Raw genomic sequence first — 14,452 nt, 5'->3', positions numbered from 1 at the left:
GGGGTCAAACTTTGCTGATTGTGCGTTCAATAGGAACCAGTGGTCATGATCCATCTTGGAAGTCACCTGGCAGAGTGTGAGGAGCCTGAAGAATCTCCCAGTTTGCCACATGGTGCCTTCAGGGGCCACTGGCAAGTGAATGAGTGAATTTGGTTACAAGTTCCCATCCCCTTAGATAAACCACTTCTAGATTCTGGACAACAGAGATGATCCAACCCAACAGAGGAACTAGCCTACCTTCTAGTTTAGATATTAATCTTTCTGTCCCAGCAGCCTGGAATGTCTACATGCCTGGGGATTGTCATGAGCTTCCCTTTCCCCTACAATTTCATTTTGGAAAAATCCCTATTCTATATCTACATCTTGGACTGGATGGACCCTTGAACATTCTGCTTATTGCTCCAGCCTGAACCCCACTAACTGCTTAAACAAAACTTTCTCTGAGCTCCAGTGGTTTGAATCAAGGGGGGCCATATCTAATTTTTGTCCTGCTCAGGTTATTGGCAGATAAGCATACAGTAAGTCATTACTCAAAGAGAAACTCATCTGTACTCCCTCTTTCCTCCACCGCATCTGTGGTCTGAGTGTGTCCTCTTCAAAATGCACGTGTTAAAAATTAATGGCCAAAGTGATAGTATTAGGAGATGGGAATTTTCAGAGGTCATTAGGCCATGAGGACTCCTCATTTGTGAATGAGATGAAGGCCCTTGTAGAAAAAAAATTCCATACAGTGTTCTGCCTGCTAGATGTCTGCCACTCAAGGACACAGTATAACTTTTCTCCAGAGGATACAACAGCAAGATACCATCCTGGAGCAGAGAGTAGCCCTCATCAGACACCAAACCCCTGGCTCCTTGATTTGGATTTCCCAGTCTCCGGATCTATTAGAAATAAATTTCTAATCTTTTTAAATTTCCCAATCACAGGTATTTTGTTATGGCAGCTCAAACTGGACTAAGATGGTGCCACAGATACAACATGCCACAAGTGGTTGATGGTAAACCAAATTTATTATCCCCTTGGGAAGTTTATTGGGAATATTATGTGGCTGCATTCTTTCACCATAGACAAGACACTTTTTTAAAATCTTTGAACAGATAGTCAAGGCATATTATCATAATTCTAATAGCTCCATTATTTGATATTTTGATGTCTTCATGATATTTTTCTTATCTAATCAATGTTAATGTTAATTCATTATCTGTCTGTCTCTTTTTCTTCTTAGAATTGGATTTCCAACCATGTGAATACAAGTCAATTCAATCTTTGCTAGAGGAAGCCAATGGACAGGATGAGGTGACATGGTCACTTAGAAGCTTGAGTTAAGGGCTCAGAACCTAGACAGCTTCAGTTCCTATTTCCCATAATGCACTCCCTGACAGTCTCTCTCTTGCTTCAAACTTGCTTAAGAACTAGAGAACATCAGACCAAGAAATCTCAAGATCCTCTCCAGGGGTTCTGGGGCAAGTCATGTCCTTTTGGAGTGGGAAGCTGAACCTCAGAAAGTTTACAGTAGCCTGCCAAAGTCACGAAGCCAGAATAGCCCAGCCATGTCCCCCAAATCTGCCCAGTGCTTCTTCAACCACTTCTTAGGATTTACGGAGTCACCCCAATTTCCATAGAATATTTAGGCTTCTATCTGCAGCCTAAAATTGTATTTTAGCAACAATTTTAGCAACATTTTTTGCTAGTGATGAAACCATATTTCCCTGGAATAGAAAACCAGAGGACACAGAGGTAGGCAAGTTGACCAAGGGATCCACAGAGCAGTAAAAGTTCCAGAAGAGATGTCACTGTGACCCAATTGTGCCCAATAATCCCAAGGAATTCTGTGTACTGCATTTTGTTTTGTTACTTTTTGCTGACCTTTCACCCCTCATTGTGTTCCCACTTTGTGTTCTGTGGGAAAGACAAGGTCACGAATTTGGAAAGGCAGGAAAGATGTTTTATTGGTCAGAAATTGGCACAACCTCATATTCCTGCTTCATCAGTATGCCTGGCCCATCGGTTGGAGATGGGACTTCACCTCCTGGCTCCTCTTGGGCTCTGTAAATTCACACTTTTTAAATTTTACAGAGCAGTTTATGGGCTGCGAAGAGGAGGAGCTGAGGGATCTGTTGTCATGGGCTGCATTGAGCAATGAACCATCTTTTTGGTATTCTTTTTTTTTCCTTCCCCATGTGAGTCTTGTAAATCAGCATTTAGACCCCCTGGGGGAGATGGGAAAGGGATTCTGGGGGCAAGTCATGAAAGAGCACAGGCACTGTGAGGAGACCTTTAGGAAAACTGAGACACTTGTCAATCCCTAATCAACTTGGTTCTTTGGAAGCGAGAGAAAATTCCAGCAGATCATCATCACAGTCCACTCTGAACTTCAAGTGCCTGTGAGGTTAGAGGGAATGTATGACCTGGTGATTTAAGGGTTTGACTTTTGAGAGGAGTGATGGGGGGTGGGTGTGGTAGGAGCTAAAAAACTTGATGCCATAGAAATGTTTCTCTGATACAGGAGGCTGATTCGTAATGGATAGGGAGAGGGAGCATAGGAGGAATAGAAGAACTTTGGATAGGGCAGAGGGGTCGGAGGGAAAAGGAAGGGGCAGGGGGTTAGAAATGATGGTGGAATGTGATGATCATGATTATCTAAAGTACATGTATGAACATGAATTGGTGTGAATATACTTTGTATACAATCAAAGATATGAAAAATTGTGTTCTATATGTTTAATAAGAATGGTAATGCATTCTGCTGTCATGTGTCAATAAAAAATAAATTAATAAATTAAAAAATAATTCCCTAACTCTCAAGCTCTCCTAGAACATTCCAACATCTCCTTAGCAGCCAGACAGTTTCTTAGAAACAGTAATTGACAGGACCCCCCACCACTACTCCACCAAATATGCAATTCTTTAAGGTAAATTTGATCAGAGTATGACTGGTAGGCTAGTTGAGCAAGGGGTGGTGTAAGTTGCTAGAATTTTCTTTTCCAGTGAAGTTGGAAAAAAAATACTAGACATGTTTTTAAGTGTCCTTATGTTTTTAAAGCCCAAGAACATAACCAGAATGGAAGGTTAGAAAAACTGAGGAATTCATTATCATCATGATCATTATCTTCGCTCTTAGTGAATAGTTAGTAAAAGCTTATTGGGTGCTGGGTGCTTTTCACACATTATCTCAGCTGTCACATATTCTCTCATGACATAAGACTATTATTACCTGTCTTGTAGGTGAGAAGCACAGGAGGAGTGTCTCCCGGGCTCTGCATAGAGGTGTAGAAAGAAGAAACCTCAACTTCTTCCAAGTTCTGATCCTGGCCTTTACAAGCTAGAAAGCAAAGCCTCGGTGGATTTTAGCTATTACTCAAGATTTCTCACTTTTTAAATGATACTTTGATGAACATTTATCAACTGTAGAGACTCATGGGGTTCATTGCCAGATTCCAACATATGCCTTCAAAGTGCACTGATCAAATCTAGCCTTCCGTAGTCCACCCTTCCCAACCTCTAGACATCATGGTTCTTAGTTGGGTCCCAAGTTTTCTTTCCTCACAAAGAATACATGAGTTAATGCTAATTTCTGGAAGCTTCCAAGGGAGAGACAAGAAGAAATTGGCTTTTAGAAGAGAAAATTAGGCCTCTGTCTTCACAGTGAATTGAGGAATCTCCTGACTGCAATGCTGGGAACCCCTCACTGTTCCTTTACTGCTATGTCTTTGTTTAGCTTGCAGAGACTTCTGGGAAAGCCCCAGCCTAGTCATCAAATCTTATACCTTTACCCCAGCTTCATGTAGCCCTGATCTCTTAGGAAGGTGTTCTCTTGAACCGGACTGGAGAGAACTTGAACTCTGTGCGTGGTCGGACAGAAGGGAAGGTGGCATCATAGGCAAGGCCTTGGGTCAGTGTCTGAAAAACCTTGCCAAGAGCAACTGTCCACTCAGCCTTAATTTTCTGCTCTTCACTACCCTGTGAGTTGTGCCACTGAAGGCCCTTGAGATTTTGTACTTAGTATCCCATACCGAGTAGTGGTGGTGAAATTTCATGCTCCAGGAAGATGAGAAGGGAAGAAAAAAATATCACCATAAAAGTGAACTGGAAAAATTAGGACTGGAAAAATTCTACTAGGGAAACACAAAATATGATTAGACCAATTCTGATTTTTCTGGGAAGAGGTGTGTGAGAGGGGGTGGATGGTGGTGTTAATAAACAGTGCATACTTGGAATCTCCAGAAGAGCAAGAAACCAGGCTCCTTCCAAGGGCAGGGGTGATGCTTTTACAGACATAACACCCCTGATTGTCAGGGGTGGCCCTGCTCCACAGACAGCAGGACACAGGGCCAGGATCTGTGTATTTTCAAGTCAATACACACAACCCTTGGATTATCAAGCAGTGAGGGAGGACCAGCCCTATATATCATAAACATGTCACTGGGGCTTTAAGTTCTGGGCTCTGCCTCTCATTTCCCTAGCCCTACTCCTGCCCAGACAGCCAACCTGCTGTCCACTTTCTTGAGGAGATCTCAAGTGCATTTATAATATGATCTTCAGTTGCTTATAGCTGACACTGTCTTCCTCTGTCCCTCCCTCTTTAATTCCTCCTCAGGTTTGAATATAGATCTCAGTGGTGTGAGCAGAGTTATGACTCCAGAGACGCTCACAGCTTAATCTCTAGGACCTGTGACTCTGTTACCTTACACACAAGATGGACTTTGTAGATGTGATGAAGGTGACATCTTGAGATGGGGGTGGGGGTGATCCTGGACAATCCAAGTGGGTATAATGTAGTCACAAAGGTTCTTAAATCATGATGGAAAAGAAAACAGAAGAGACAGAGAAGGACTTGTGGCTTGAAAGCCTGCTTTGTGTTCTCTTGAAGGATCAACTCTCTTCGTCACAATCTCCCTGGTTCCACACACCTCCCTTCATAGCCATCATCACCACTACAATGGCAGATGAGCTTGTGTGATCGTTCAGTTAGTGTCTGTGTCCTTTGCTAGCACACTCGAAGGCAGGGACTATGCCAGGTTTGCTTCCTTCTGAATTCTCACCACGCAGCAGGTGCTCAATAAATATTTGTTGAATAAATGAGCAAATGAAAGGGTGAACAGAATCCCCACCTCCTGCGGGTCTGAGTATTCTTTAGTGTGGGTGGAAACCCAGCAGTCCACCGGGTCCCCCACTGGCTGGCTCTTTGCTTCTTATTTTCATATCTTGTTCAGACTAGAATATTTATCTTTGCATATGGTCCTAATATATTTCTGCTGAGAGAACAGCAGTATCTGTAACTCCAATCAATGGCTCCAGGAGCTTGCAGGGATGGAAAATTTCCTTTCTCTATGTTATAATTTGTATTCAGATTATTCTGATTGTAACTCCTGACCCTTCGGCTCCACCAGTATACAATGATTTTCGTTGTCAGACTGGAGTTCTCCTGTGGCCTTCCCCCTTCTCTGAATGATAAAGATCTTCCACTAAGGCCCCAAGCTCAGTTTTGCAATACCCCAGGGGAACCTGATTTTCAAATCATCAGAACTTGGACTTTAGCATGCTCCCACTTTTATTTTTAAAGGAAGTTGTGGATGAGGTTACAATAAATGACAGTCATAAACACCAAATGGGTAGATGCCCTCAGCTCAGGCAGTTACTACCTATTAACTACATGTAAAAACCTCTGAAGTAAGGCGAGAAGACACCTTCTTTGGTCAGCACCCTCCGATTCCTCAGTGGCTCTTAGAGATGATGCACTGTTAGAAAATTCATGCATTTGACCCTCACAACTTGCCTGGAAAGAGAAGCTGGTCAAGCCCTTAAGTCACAAGGCAGTTGCTCACTATTTATCTTATTGTTTCCTATACCTCTCATGCTGCCCAACATGTAGTAAGCCTGGTTAAGTTTTTCGTTTTTTTTTTTTTTTTTAAAGAAATAAATGAAAGCCTAGCTTCTTTCCCAAAGTGGCATTTTTAGTTGATTTGCCCAACGTTATACAGTCAGTAAGTGAAGAGCCTTGGATTTGTAACCTAATCATCCAATCCCAAGTTCAAAGCTCCTTCCTCTCCCTGCCCATGGTAGATGCCTGGAGAAGAAGGACGAGGGACAAAGGAGACACACACAGTCCTGTGGGGCTGGTGGAGGTGTGGCAAAGCATTGAAGTCTCTTCATGCAAAGAAAAGTGGCCCTGAGAGAAAGAAAGCTTTGAGTTTGCTCAGTCAAGAGGCAGGAAGAATGCAGATAAAGGACAGGCACAATTAAATGAGCAATGATGGAAGGCTAGACTCTTTTCCCCGTCCAGCTGTAGCCCCATAAACCAGGGAGAACCCCACAAGCCAAGCGAGTCAGGCACACCCCAGCCCATCCAGTCCCAGGGATTTTATAGCCCTCAGGATGTTTAAAGAAGCAAAAGTCCTGAGGATACATATTCCTGGCTCATTAAAGAAAAAAAAATATTTGACATTTCTTTATTAAAGGCAAACAGGCAGGATATGAGCTGTCCATAAACTTTCCAAAGAGAACATTCTGGCATTCAGAATGGAGAAGTGATGGCCTTGTGTGGAAACCCAGTCTTGCCTGGTTCACATTACAGGTGGCAGCGCATGACATGTTTTTCTTACAGGGACAAATGGAGATGGTGAGCTTTTGAACATCTGGATTTTCTTCTGCCTCATTACCAGTTAGGAGGAGGTCTACGGTTATTTCTCAGGGCAGGATGGCTCCAAGCATACCCAGTATCACAGGCAGGACTTTGTGGGCCCCCCTCAGATAATGCTGCATGGATGCAAGCTGGGACCCTGCTGCCTTTCAGAGGTGACCTTCCTCTAAGATGTCAGGGGCTGGGGTAGGCACTAGCCCTTGAAGGTTCCTGGCCACATCTTTCTCTTCTCTCCTCTGGCTCACTTGTATGAATGTTTGGACATCCTTGGATCCAGACACCCAACTTCTATTGACACATTTGCAAATAAAGACTTTAAGCCACACCTTTGGCTCCAAAGTATGCACTGGTGGAGTGAAATACCTTGCTGAGAAGGGACAGTGGGCAAGATGTCTATGCAGGCCACCATGCCAGCTTGGAACCATTCGAACAGGGTTTCTGGGTCCCATGGACACAGTCAGGGTACCCTGACTCCATAAATTCCTTATCCAATGGGGATAGATTCTACTGGACAAATCCTGAAAGGGACTCTCTGAGGAGCTAGACCCTGGGGAGGGGTCCTGCTGGCCCAGATCTGGTGTAGCGCTAATCGCATTTAGGTAAAATTTGATTCAAACCTCCCCAAAGCCCAGTGCTTGTTACGCAACTCTTTATATATCTGTCATTTTCTCAGGTCCTGGGTATTCACAGTTCTTTCCTCTGTCTCACTCTCAACTGGGTACAGTTTCAACCCCACTCCATGCTGAACGAAACTTGAAATGCTAACGCTTCATAAATTTTTAGGGAAAAAATATTCTCACCCTGGCATTTTCTTTTTACTTTACTCCAAACTGAAGGGTGCTAAACAGCTTTATTTTTTTAATCTCTGCTTCCTCCTCCATCTGAGGAGTGAAACAAATCCTATTATTATCACAGAAAAAAAATTGGAGACTTGAAATTTCTCTTGGGATTCCACTGTCCAAACAAGACGATTTATCAAAGCTTATCAAAGCTTAAGAGTGATTCTGTTGAGAAAAATGTTCTCATCAGCTTTATACCTATATGACTGCAATACACATCGTGGTAACACAAACACACCTACAAATGAACTTGCACAGAAGAGAAACATCCCCGGGTTCAGCTGAGGCAGACTAATGGCAGAACAATAGACCAAGTTCCCCTGGGCTGCCTAGTCCTCTGTCCTGAGGGCACCTCCTTGATGAGTTTCCCTTGGACTCCAGCAGGAGTTCTATTCCCTGAATTATACCTAAACCATCACCCAATCACTACTTTTATTTGGGTTAGCTAAAATTTCCATTCCTCGCAAAAATACTGAAAGTTTTTCACTGTTTTTCCAATTGGGAAACTGGTATTTAGAGAAACTGTGGCTTGCCCAAGGTCAGAATCTACTAAGCACTGGTCCACAGCAAACACCTAGCCACATGGCCACAGGGTATGTGTGCTTTCCCAATGATTTACCCTCAGCCACAAGTTCATTAGCAATTGGGCAGATTATGTTATGGTTTAGCAAATATCTACTGCCTTCCTTCCTGGAGTGTATTTCCTTGTTGCTGCATTTCATCTCAAGGAGAACATGCCTCCGTGAGTGTGATGTTTTGGATACAGTTTATGTGTGTCTCCCAAAGGTTTATGTGTAGGAAGTTTGGTCCTCAGGGTGGTGATGTTGGGAGATGGTGGAACTTTGAGAAGTGTGACAGAGTTCAAGGCAATTTGGCGGTTGGGGTCCCACTCTGAGGAGAAACTGGTGTAGTTCTCACAGGATCCAAGTTAGTTCCTGCAAGAATGGATTGTTATAAGAGAGCAAGACTGGCCCCTTCCTCTTCTGTCTTGCTGTTTCACCATGTAGTCCCTCTTGTGTATGTTGCACCATGATGCCATCTGCCATGAGGTTATTGAAGCCACCTGACCTTGGACTTTTTAGCCTCCAAAATTGTGAGCTAAAGAATCTTCTTTATGTTCCTTACCCTCAGGTATTTTGTTATAGCAATAACAAATAGGCTAATATAATAAGCCTAAGTCCAAGAAGTTCAAGAAATACATGGGGTGCACCCAACTCAGCATAGAGCTGGCACTAAGCCCAGACAAGACTACTTTAGCTCAGAGGAAGACAAGCCAACTTGTGGACACATGGGTAAGAAGTAAATGCTTACGTTTGTATACTATTGAGTTTGGGGCTAATTTTTACACAGAATTTTTATATGTATAGCTTTATATATGTACATAAACTGTCTCCCAAATTATCACAAGCAAAAGTTTAACCAACTGTTTTTCCACTAAATAACATGAGTCACCAATAAGTCTCCTTGCTATCTACCACTTAATCTGAATGCAAATGTTATGCATCATGGGTTTCCTATTGCACTCCCCTTTGGTACCAATATTTGTATTAGTCATCTTTACTCACTTAAATGCAGCAATAAACCACCCCAAAATCCTGGTGGCTTATGACAACAAAGTTTTATTCCTCACTGACCTTTATGTTGGCTGCTGCTCTTTTCCATGGTTGTCTTCTGTCTGAGATCCAGGCTGAAGGGAAAATCCCGTTTCTGGTTCATAATATTCTTGCGAAAGAAGGAAAAGAATGTAACCTGGTGATGCCTTTGAAAGCTTCTCCAACATAGCCTGTATCGTTTCAGCTCACATTCCATCAGCAGATGAAAGTCTCAAGACCATAGCTGGCCCACGAGATTAACTACCTGGGAGTGATAAGGCCACCATGCTCCCCAGACAGCACCTCCTTGTCATCCTTCAGGGAGCAGCTCAAAATGTCACCTCCTCAGAACCACTCTGAGTTCTCTACCCTTTCTCTTCTATATCATTACAACATTCAGACACAGTAAATACTTGGAGGACAATGTGAGCCCTTTGAGGGCACAGATTTTCTCTTGTTTTATTCTGGTTTCCCAGTACGTAGCACAGTCTCTGTAGCCTGGAATATTGTTCTGCAAATGCTTATTTTTTAAAAAATATTTTTCTCTTTTAGGTGGACACAATATCCTTATTTTATTTCTATGTGGTGCTGAGGATCGAACCCAGTGCCTTATGCATGCCAGGTGAGCGCGCTACCACTTGAGCCACATCCCCGGCCCCAAATGCTTGCTTTTTTAAAAAAAGATTATGTAATAATGTGTGAGATCCAAGTGATCAGAGGAGACAACTATACAGGAATAGAAGGAGAAAGACCAAAACTTTAAAGTTGTATGTATATATAGGTAGACATATAATAGATATGCAGGGAGAAATACAAAGCAGGCAACTGCATTTGTAAGCCTATAGTTTTGAAGACATGTCCAGGATGGAAATAAAACTTTGGTATTCATCAGAACATGAAAGGTATTTAATAATCTGACATTTGGTGAGGCAGTGGAGAAAGAAATGTGCCTTCTATTTCCCATTTCTTGGTTTCTTATGTGCTTAAAGACTGCAAATCAGAACTTCAATTGTTTTCTTGGACAAACTCAGTGATAGATCTTCAATGGGCCCTCTGAGAGTCACCCTTGGGTGGTCACAGGTTTCCAATGGAATGAGAGTATGTGCTCAGCCTCAAAGCTCTGGTTTGATCTTCCCTGTTGTCTGGGGCATACTGCTGCACAGAGCTGTGTTGTACTCTTAGGGGACCTTCAAAGGGCTCCCCTTCTACCCTTGGACTCTGGCTGAGTGTGTCATCCATAGCCCATGCCCATCACTCCCCACCTCCATTTGTGACGTTTGTAGAATGTTAAACTTACATTGAAGGAGTGATAAGAACCAGGCATGATATCATACGCTTTGTATGTGTTACTCATTCCCTCTACACCACAGCTCAGTGGGGTAGGCATGTATCCAATTTACAGATGTCATATCTGAATCTCAAAGAAGTTAGGCAGTGTGCTGACAGTCACAGTTAGTAAGAAGCAGAATTTTTGAATGTATATTATCTCTCAGTGAAGACTCCCTATAAGCCACAGAGTCACCTCAACATAAGGAACCTTGACAGCTCTCTTCTGGAAAGAGATGCTCACACTTTGCAATAAAGAAACCACAGGCGCACAAGCACACATGCATACACACACTGTATATCTGTACCTTTAGACATAGATCTATTTAGAATTGAAAGAAAGCACATTGCATCATTGCTTGTATTCTTAAGTAGGAGATGAATGACAATAAAATATAATCATTCTTTATGCATTTATTTTATGTCCTCTCTGCCTAGCATTGTGTCAAGAACAGTGTTTTGAATTTACTTCAAATGAATTTTGTGCCCCTAAACTCTCACAGGTCCGTAATCTTCAGAGTTGCCAGCTCCCCAGGGATGTCATGCTGCAAAGCCGACAAGTTCTCCCGACGGCCACCCCCTGCCTTAGGCATTATCCAGCCAAGCCCCATAGTGCAGTCTAGAAAAAATGAACTCCAGGATGCATGACCTGTTAAGAAACTGCAGTCTGGAATGACAAAGGGAGGTTATAAACAACAGGAGAGACTTGAACCTGACTTTGTAGTACTGAGGCAGCACTACATTATCCTTCCTGAAGATGGATAACACACATATGTGTGACCTCCAAATATTCATAAGTGGAAACCCTAGTCCCCAAAGTGATGATATTTGGAGGTGAGGCCTTTGAGAGGCTATTAAGGTCAAGAGGGTAGACATGAGAGAGTCAGTGCCCTTCCAAGTAAAGAAAGAAGACAGCCTGCTTCTTCTCTCTGCCCTCAGCCATATGAGGACATTACCAGGAAGTCAGCACTCCCCAGAACCCGACCAGGCTGGCACCATGATACCAGCCTGCAGCTTCCGAAACTGTGGGAAGAAAGGCACTCTGTCTATGGCATCTCATTAGAGTAGTCTCAGCAGGCTAAAACACAAACATGTGCCTATGAAACAAGGAAATATCATAGGAAGAGGAACAAGGTAATCATTTTTAAATATTGAAGTCTTTCTAGTATGCAAGGTGTTTTTCAATGAATTATTTCCATATAGTAATTATCCCTACATCAGAGATGAAGAATCTGAGGATGGAAAATTTTCAATATTTGTTGAGGATTATGCAACTAGTTCATGTCAAAGGGGAAATAAAACTCAGGTTCTAACCCAATATACTCTCTTGAAATGTAATGCTGACTTGGCACAGGCTCAGAAATCTTTCCTATTCTTTAAGACCTCTGGGGAAGGAGACCCCCCTCCATCCCTTAGTTGCCCAGGACCCCAGCTCCTTAGCAGAAGTTGAGTCCTGGTGTTCCTTTTGGCTAAGTTGAGCTGTTGGGCTTGGCTGGGTGGTGCCAAAGGGAGGGGTGGCAGGCAGGAGAATGTGTCTGCTTTGTAGCTCTGGCCATCCCTGGAGAGCTGGAATTTTCTAAAAGAATGCTTGGTTCTCAGAAACACTATTGATAATGAGGTTGCTCATTTTTAAAATGCTGTAACCAGATATTCTAGGAAAACAGACCTGGTTCCAGGCGTGCAGCTGCAGTGTTTGGGTTGAAAGTTTGAGGTCATTGTTTAAGATGAGCCTCCAGCTTCTCTGCCAACCTGTCACTGGATCACAGTGAGACAGCGCACGCAGACCATTGCACTAGCAGAGAAATCTCAGGGCTCCTTGGCACCTACCAAAGTGGACCTTTCACCTTCTGGGACCCTAGGAAGAACTCTTTGTGAGTGTGTGTGTGTGTGTGTGTGTGTGTGCGCGCGCGTGTGTTTTAAATTTGGAGAAATCAGCCCCAGAATTCCATGAAACATCCTCTAGCCTCAGTCAAGCTTGGAGCACAGTGCAAATGTATTTGGACCAAAGAAGAAAACCTGGGCCAATGAAAAATAGGGTGGCACAGAACAGTTTTCCAATCTGGGTAAGGATGCAATTTTCCAAGAGGCAAAGGTTTGCTTTGTGTGTCTCCCAGAGGCGAGGCAGAGAGTTCAGCAGAGAAATAGCCAAAGACTCACACATCACAGAGAAACCCCTGTCTCCATTAGAGAGCAAGAGTCAGCCCAAGGTGGGCGACTGATAGGTCACCTACGCCAAAGGCCTGTCTCCTATATCTCATTTTTTCATCATGACCCTATTTTCTAACTATTGATTGAGAAAGGGAATGAATATTTATGGTATTTAATTATGTGCCAGGTGCTTCATGTAATGCATCATAGGAACCACACAGTATCACATCTCTGAATATTAGCATACATTATTCTCAACACTTCTGTTTGATCTGAGTTCTGCCTTTAATTGGTGTTTAATATTCTACATAATCTAATTTTATGATTTCCTTTCTTTGAGAGCCAGGACTGTCAACTGGTAAAAAGTGGACCCCACTCTCAAATAATGATGATGGACTGAAGTTAAAGAGGAAAATGTCTTTCCGAAATGTAAACCTGATCATAGTAACCTCTAGCTTGTAATGTTTCTGAGCCTTGTTTTTTAACCCTTTAAGATCTCGATTCTTTGGTGTTCTTTATATGTTCTAGATATTAGTGCTCTATTTGATGTGCGTGTGGTAAAAATTTGCTCCCATTCTGTAGGCTCTCTATTCACCTTGTTGATTGTTTCTTTTGCTGAAAAGAAAAAGAACTTTATATAGCTTGAACCCATTCCATTTATTGATTCTGATTTTGTTTCTTGTGCTTTGGAGTCTTATTAAGGAAGTTGGGGCCTAATCTGCCGTGATGGAGATTTGGGCCTACTTTTTCTTCTCTTAGGTGCAGGATCTCTGGTTTAATTCCTAGGTCCTTGATCTACTTTGAGTTGAGTTTTGTGCATGATGAGAGGTAGGGGCTTAATTTCATTTTTTTGGATATGAATTTCCAGTTTTCCCAGCACCATTTGTTGAAGAGGCTATACTTTCTTCAATATGTTTTTGTGCCTTTGTCTAATATAACTGTATTTATGTGGGTTTGTCTCTGTGTCCTCTATTCTGTACCATTGGTCTACCAGTCTATTTTGGTGTCAATACTACATTGTTACTATTGCTCTGTAGTATAGTTTAAGGTCCTATAGAGGGAGGCCAAAGGGGAGGGAAGGGAAGGGAATGGGTAGGGGAGTAGGAAAGGAAAGATGGTGAAATGAGATGGGCATCATTACCCCCAAGTACATATATGAAGACATGAATGGTGTGACTCTGTGTATAACAAGAGACACAAAAAAGTGTGCTCTATATGTGTACTAAGAGTTGAAATGCATTCTGCTGTCAAATATAACAAATTAGAATAAATAAATAAATTTTGAAAAAAAAAGATCTTTATTCTTGATCACTATCCTGCCAGCCTAGCTGCTCCCTGTGCCTTCATCTTGAAGATTCCAGGAATAAAATCCCAGGGGTATAAATTTCTGGACCATTCTCCAGGACCTAGCACCCCATCCTCTCTGCCTGGCTACCTCCTACTAATATTTCAAAACACCATCACCTCCTCCAGAAGAGATGCCTTTCCTGGAGACTGGCTGGAGGAGAGGTCTGCCTCTGGAGGCTCCTGCCCTGTCTTGTTCCCCCTCCTGTACACAGCGGCTCTGGCCTCTGCCTCCTGCCCGTATCCTCCTGGTTCTGTGACTTCTTTGAGATTCTCCTTGCACTCTGGCCTCAGAGTTGGATTCCATTCCTGGCACACAGCAGATTCTAAACACTGCTTGGTGAGAGGAGGATTTGTGTCTGTAAATCTACTGATTTAATTGAGACTATTTTAGGGCTTTAAAGGGGCCAAGGTACACAGACTCCCTGTGCAAAGCACCCTAGGCCAATACAATTGCCACAATGATACACAAGGAGATGATACTGTAAACTAATTAGAATGTGGAGTTAAAAACTGTTCTTTGCTCTTTTATGTTTTTTATTATTGCATTAGGGTCATCATAA

This window comes from Urocitellus parryii, chromosome 7 (genome assembly GCF_045843805.1).
Source record: "Urocitellus parryii isolate mUroPar1 chromosome 7, mUroPar1.hap1, whole genome shotgun sequence".
NCBI classification, from domain to species: domain Eukaryota; kingdom Metazoa; phylum Chordata; class Mammalia; order Rodentia; family Sciuridae; genus Urocitellus; species Urocitellus parryii.
This window is presented reverse-complemented; position numbering follows the sequence as displayed.